The sequence below is a fragment of the Bidens hawaiensis genome, unplaced genomic scaffold (assembly GCF_021521415.1).
Source record: "Bidens hawaiensis isolate Kalapana, Puna unplaced genomic scaffold, B.hawaiensis_p1.1 tig00001382_1, whole genome shotgun sequence".
NCBI classification, from domain to species: domain Eukaryota; kingdom Viridiplantae; phylum Streptophyta; class Magnoliopsida; order Asterales; family Asteraceae; genus Bidens; species Bidens hawaiensis.
The window spans coordinates 1,818,436-1,825,054 of NW_027491078.1; the positions used below are offsets into that span (position 1 = coordinate 1,818,436).

General features: G+C 36.9%; 1 pseudogene; it reads right to left on the reverse strand.

Annotated features, from left to right (window-relative positions):
• Positions 1-4,279: 4,279 nt before the first annotated feature.
• On the reverse strand, positions 4,280-6,309 carry LOC143573350 (ABC transporter F family member 4 pseudogene; annotated as a pseudogene).
• Positions 6,310-6,619: the final 310 nt, after the last annotated feature.

Below are 6,619 nucleotides of genomic sequence, written 5' to 3' on the forward strand. Positions count from 1 at the left end.
ACATACACATGCCTATACCGGGGGGTCTTCATCAAGCTCAAGTGCTACTAGAGTACGAGATCCCATGATTAGCCTTATGAACACCGTTCGCAACGTAACGGCTAAAAAACAAAGGGGTAACACCCCTTCAAGCGAACTAGGAAGGTATAGTGCAAATGATTACTCTACCGGTTTATCCGAAGAGGAATATGGCACTTTTGATGTTTTGGCTTGGTGGAAGGTAAAGGAAACCGAGTTTCCGATTCTTTCCACCATGGCCCGTGATTTACTAACCGTCCAAGCTTCTACGGTAGCTTCGGAATCCGCTTTTTCTCTTAGTGGAAGGGTAATATCGGTGAGAAGAACAAGACTAAATTCAGAGTCGGTGGAGATGTGCATTTGCTTAAAGGATCACTTGGACTCAATCGATCGTTTTCAACACGTAACCACTCTCGAAGATGAAACACCACTTGATGTTCGAGTGCACGACGAACAAGAAGGCATTTCTACAAGTAATTCCGAGGAAGAAGTCGCAAGTCGCAACTGATGAATGTTCCCACTTATGAGTATTCCTCATCAGTGGCAACCTTCAGTAGTTGTCATCAGTGGCAGCTTTCCCACTAATTCAACTGATGATTGTTCCCACTGATGAGTATTCCTCATAAGTGGCAGCTTTCCCACTGATGAGTATTCCTCATCAGTGGCAGTCTTCAGTAGTTGTGATCAGTGGCAACCTTCAGTAGTTGTCATCAGTGGCAACATTCAGTAGTTGTCATCAGTGGCAACCTTCAGTAGTTGTCAACTTGTTATCAGTGGCAACCTTCAGTAGTTGTCTTCAGTGGCAAACATCTTCAGTAGTTGTCTTTTCTTCATTAGTTAATTGTTTATTTTTATGTTAATTGTTTTTTTTTATTTTTCATGTTATACAAATACGAATCGTAGTTTAGAATCCAAATCGCAAACGAAAAACGAAAAAAAAAAAAAATTTTACACTGTAACCGGTAGGAACCGGTTACGGTACAGGAACCGGGTTAGGAACCGGTAAGAACCGGTTAGATAGGTTAGGGGTCCGAGGGTGGGAGAACCGGTTCGGTTCCCTAACCGGTTCGAGCCTGGAACCGGTTTAAAATGGGGTTTTGAATATAGGAACCGGTTAGGAACCGGTTCCGGTTCCTAGTCCCAAACAGTTTTGTACATGCCTACTGGGTACTACTGATAGACTGATTATCGATGGTAACTAAGTTACTGCTGAAAAAATTAATATCGATTGAAAACCAGCTGTCTTAACCGTCAACTAGAAAATTCTTTCGCAAATTGTGTCATTTCAACTGAGAAAACGATATATATCCGGACTATTCCAAACCACATAACCTACATTATCTCATAGTTAACAAACCGTGAGTCACAAGGTGTTTCATTATGTTGACTATGACTATTTCTTGTTACTTGAGTCACGAGAATTGAAAGGGTGTTTGTAGACGAGAAGATTCCAGTCAACCTACGGCTTCACACTTGGGATTCATTCGACCATGTCAATTGTAAATACGTACTTGAACTGGCAAGTTTAAGATTGGGCTATGTTTCTGGGCCAGACCCAACACACGTTCCAATAACTCGACCTCTTCAAAGTTCAAACTTCAAAGGCGTGTCAATGTGGAAGTTTACATAACATTAATTTTGGAACAAAATAAATTATATATACCATTAAAATGAATGGTGTAATTGTTTATAAAAAATAAAAAAAAATCAAATTTACCTCTTAAAGTATAGTTTTATTAACTAATATATGTCTTTTTAACTCATTTAATTTTGGTCAGTTTGATTTTTGTTTGATAATTTACGATTCATTAACTTTAAAAATGAGCATGTACGCGTGTTTAATTTTTTTTGACATTTGGTATAAATTTTGTTGAAAACGGACAAATGGGTTGTATTCAAAATAAAGTTTTTTTTGTTTTGTTTTTTGTTTTTTTTTTTGGTATCGTAAGTTATACGAGTGTCGATACCTTGACGAACTGAGCCAATTATGATCATCGGTACCGGAATTGGTATTATTAGAATCGAAACCTGCATAGCGAAAAAACGGATAATATAAAAATTGAGATGCACGAATGGGGTGGTGTCCGTCGGTAAGCTCGGGGGTTGCTAAAACTTGAGCGTTGTCAGTCCCGGACGTTGAGGCAATGAGTCTAGGAGGAATCAGTCGGTTTCCATCACGTTGTTACGGTACCAGAAGTCAATCAAACAAAAAAACCACAAAATTGACATTTTTTCGGCTTCCGTTATTTCATTACGATACTAGAACTAAAACTTAAAAAAACAAAAGGAAATTGAAAAAAATGCAATTGACAAGTATGGTGCCGCCAAATGACCCAATCAAGGCTTAGCTGCACCAGACTTATCGATTATATTATATAAAATAATAATTAATATGAAGTAGCTAATATTAAGTCAATATTATAGATGTATGCCAGATTTAACAAGGTTAAAAAATATCTCTATGCTTCATTGGAATCTGCTTCAGTCTGTGTTTTACATGATCCCGTTGCTTAGTAGGGTATTGGTAGAGTCCATAAGTTTTCCAATATCACGTTCTCATGGATAAAAAAGACTTTTACACATGAAATGGAAACAATTAAATATATGTTAATCTAAAAGTGTAAAACTTCAAAATAAAATAATTTTAATATTTTCTGACATTTGTCTAATATTAATTATCTTATTATCACCTTTCACAATAAGTGTCTATTATGAGTTATCTATAATATATATAAACGAAAACCCAAAAATTGTATGTGTCTCGATGTGGTCGCTCCTCCCTTTTATGGAAGCCACCAGATTTCTTGATTTTTAAATGGGGGCCTCTCATTGATTTAACCCAAATTCATGGGTATGAATTTTACCAAAACCAGATAGCTCTTAAACGGGTTATAACATCTCATTAAATTAAAAATTAATCTTACCAATTATTTGATATGAAAATCCTATAAAATAGGAATATACTAAAATTTAATATCCAAAAGAAGAAAAATATATTATTTATAAGTAATAAATAATTTTATAGTAAAAAACATAAGCGGGCCATGGGTCACCAAATCCAGATAGCTTTTAAACGGGTTATAACATATCATTTATTTATGAAACCCTTTCATCATCAAACCCCAAGTATATTATTTACTTTCTTACAATAAAGAAAATTAAAATCTAAAAAATAAATATTAAAAAACGAAAAATGTAAAACAACCGTTCTCTCAAGCCATTAGATTACTTTATTTGTAAATGAAGGCTTCTCACGCATTTGACCCGAATTCATGGGTAAAGGTCTCACCAAACCCAGATAGCTCTTAAACGGGTTATAACATCTCATTATATTAAAAATTAATCTCATCAAATATTTGATATGGAAAACCTATAAAATAAGAATATACTAAAAATTAATATCCTATTTTATTTAAAAAAAGATTTTATTTACTATTAAGAAACAATTTTATAATAAAGAAAATAAACGGGTAATGGGTATCACCAAACCCAGATAGCTTTTAAACCGGATTATAACATATCATTTATTTGTGAAACCATTTCATCATCAAACCTCAAGTATATTAATTATTAACTTTCTTACAATAAATAAATTAAAATCCAAATATACATAGATAAATATTAAAAACGAATAATGTAAAACAACCCCCGTAATACGGGGGATAAAATCTAGTTATCATATATATTGTCATTACTTGTTATTTAAAATTTTATAAGAAGATATCATATGTCTTCATCATTATGTTATGCACCTCGCTTCTACAGATGACTTTAGTTATTTGTCAAAGCGGGTCGGGTCAGATTAGGTATCAGCTTAAAAAAGATCAGGTCAGACTGGGTAACGGGCCTGGCCGCCTGGCTAAGCTGGTCAAAACAGGCCGGGAGAGCTGCCTTTTCAAATGGCTTTGTTACATTTGGTAGTTTCAACAACTCAACGAAAGCACGGAATAAGGGCATTTTTGTTGTTTACTATTTTTTTTTACAAACTTTTTTTGACTTTATAAAAAAATTTACTTTTTGTATCAAATAACACCAAAAATGCTTCAATTTTAGGCTAAAATATTATGTGCAGTTCCAAATTCTCGGCTTATTTTGAAGTTTAAACCTTTCTGCAGTGACAGTGTAACACAGAAATTTATATAGAAAATGAAACTACTACTGCTGCTACTACGTTGTTTAACGGTATAAACGAGTTGGGTCGGATTGGATCACGGGTTGAGCCTAATTGTTTAACGAACATTAAGTTTTACTACATACCGTATCAATCGTCCACCTCAGCTTTGATTTCTTTCAACAACTCCTCCTTGTAATCATCGAACGCACCATTAAACTCTTCGACAACTCCATTGTCCACAAGCCAAATTTGACTTTTTTCTTCATCATCACAAACACGCGATATCAGTCTCGAATCATGACTAACAAGAACCACACCACCAGTAAACTCATCAAGCGCATCAGCAAGTGCGTCAATACTCTGCATATCCAAATGATTCGTGGGCTCATCGAGTAGCAGAAATGCGGTTTCGACATGGAAATCGAAGTGAACACAACACGGGCTTTTTGTCCACCGGATAGTTTAGAAATCGGGGTTAGATGATTATTGCTTGGGAGCCCGAATTTAGCAAGTTTGGCCCGAACCGCTTCTTGTTTACTTATACCCTCTTGATCAGGATCTAAACGAAGTAAATAGTGAACCGGTGTTTCATCCATGGTCAACAGGTCAACAAAATGCTGCGAATATCTCCCGATTCTTAACTTTTGGCTGCGTCTTACTTCACCTTCGCTCGGGTTTAAGTCACCAGCAAGAAGGTTTAACAAAGTTGACTTTCCCGCTCCGTTGGGCCCCACAATGGCGACACGTGTACCCATATCGATCCCGACATCAACATCAGATAGCCTGAAATCTTCTCTTCCTGGATAACTAAAACTCACTTCAATAAGTTGTAACAATGGTGGTGTTAGTTCAGTAGGCTCCGGAAAATGAAACTCGACCGTATAATCTCTCCATTTTCGTGCAGCCTTCATTTTTTCTAACTTCCTGATCATTTCCTGGCGACGCTGCTCGTATCCACTTTCAAAGTCATCAAAATTTCCACGGTACATATGAAATTTCAAATCATGAAGATGAATTATTTCGTTGCAAACCGTGTTTAGAAAATTGCGATCGTGTGAAACAACGACAAGCGTTTTCTTCCATCTGCATAAGTATTCTTCTAACCAAAGAACCGCTCGAAGATCAAGATGATTCGTGGGCTCGTCTAGTAACAATAACGTCGGCTTAACAAAAAGAGCCCGGGCCAACGATATTCTCATCCTCCACCTTAAATTATCGGGTCGCACACGTTTGCATATCCTTTGTAAATCCCAAACCCGCAAGAATCTTTGAGGCTTGGGCCTCTGCTGCATCAGAGCCCATTATCTGCAACTTCTCATATAACTCTGCAAGTTTTTCTCCCGTGTCACCGTCATCAGTTTTGTTTCCGTTTTTGCCCTCGGGTAATTCTAGCAATGTTGCAACCTCTTGTCTAAGTTTAACAAGCTCTTCGTTAGCGGAAACCACAGCTTCAAGGGCGGTTCGGTCATTTCCTACTATTTCTTGTTCAACCAACAAAACGTCTATGTTTTTCGGGACGGGAATCTTTCTCCAAGCAAGAAGCTTTAACAATGTCAACTTCCCCTTCCCGTTGGGCCCCACCAACCCGTACCGCTTTCCATGAGAGATCTTAACAGTTGCATTCTTTAACAGCTCTTTACCATCTACCGAAACACAGAAATTTTCCACTACTATGTCTTTAACGTTTGCATTCGCATCATCTTGACCGTCAAGAACCGCAGCCCGACTACCAATCACAACATTAAACACATTAGATCGTCTTTCAACGCCTCTTGTCGGTCCCGCTCCACTGCTTGTGCAATTTCCACCTCTTTCTTTTCTCGTTTCTTTAACTCCTTGTCGGTCACAGATATTTCAAGATTTTTATCACGGGCCCGTTCTTTTCGACTGGGCTTTTTTATTCCTCCTTTTTGATTCTCGTCTTCTGAAATAGATTCCACGCCATCATCTTCGTCATCTGATGGAGGAAGATCAATATCTGCATAAGGCTGCAAGTTTGGAGTTGGTTTGGATTTAGAGTTACGGGCCGCAGAGGTTGAGGAGGTCGGTTTCTTTGCCTTATCGGGCTTTTCGTCGATGCTGGCAATCACTTGTGACACTGATGGCTTTTCTTTCTTTCGGTCTTTATTGTTTTGTTTACGCTTTTCTCCACCTTTGACCGTTTTCGTCTTTCCCATTGGATTAATCAAATGTCGCAAACCTACAAAACAAAAAATGTAGCAATGTCAACCACATCAGATTACTCACAGACATTAATCAAATTTAAAAATAACAGTAAACCGGCATATGTGAAGTTTAAAAGCATACAAAAACTATTTTACTCAACATTATAAGATATGAAATATTATAAACCACTGGTTAAATATATCCATAAAGTTTTCGCCTTTATGACGAATAAGTATTTTTCATAACGCCAACTTACCTAACTTAAAACACAAAGAATCCTAACGTAACCGACACAGTTCAAACAAACCAAAGAATGTATCA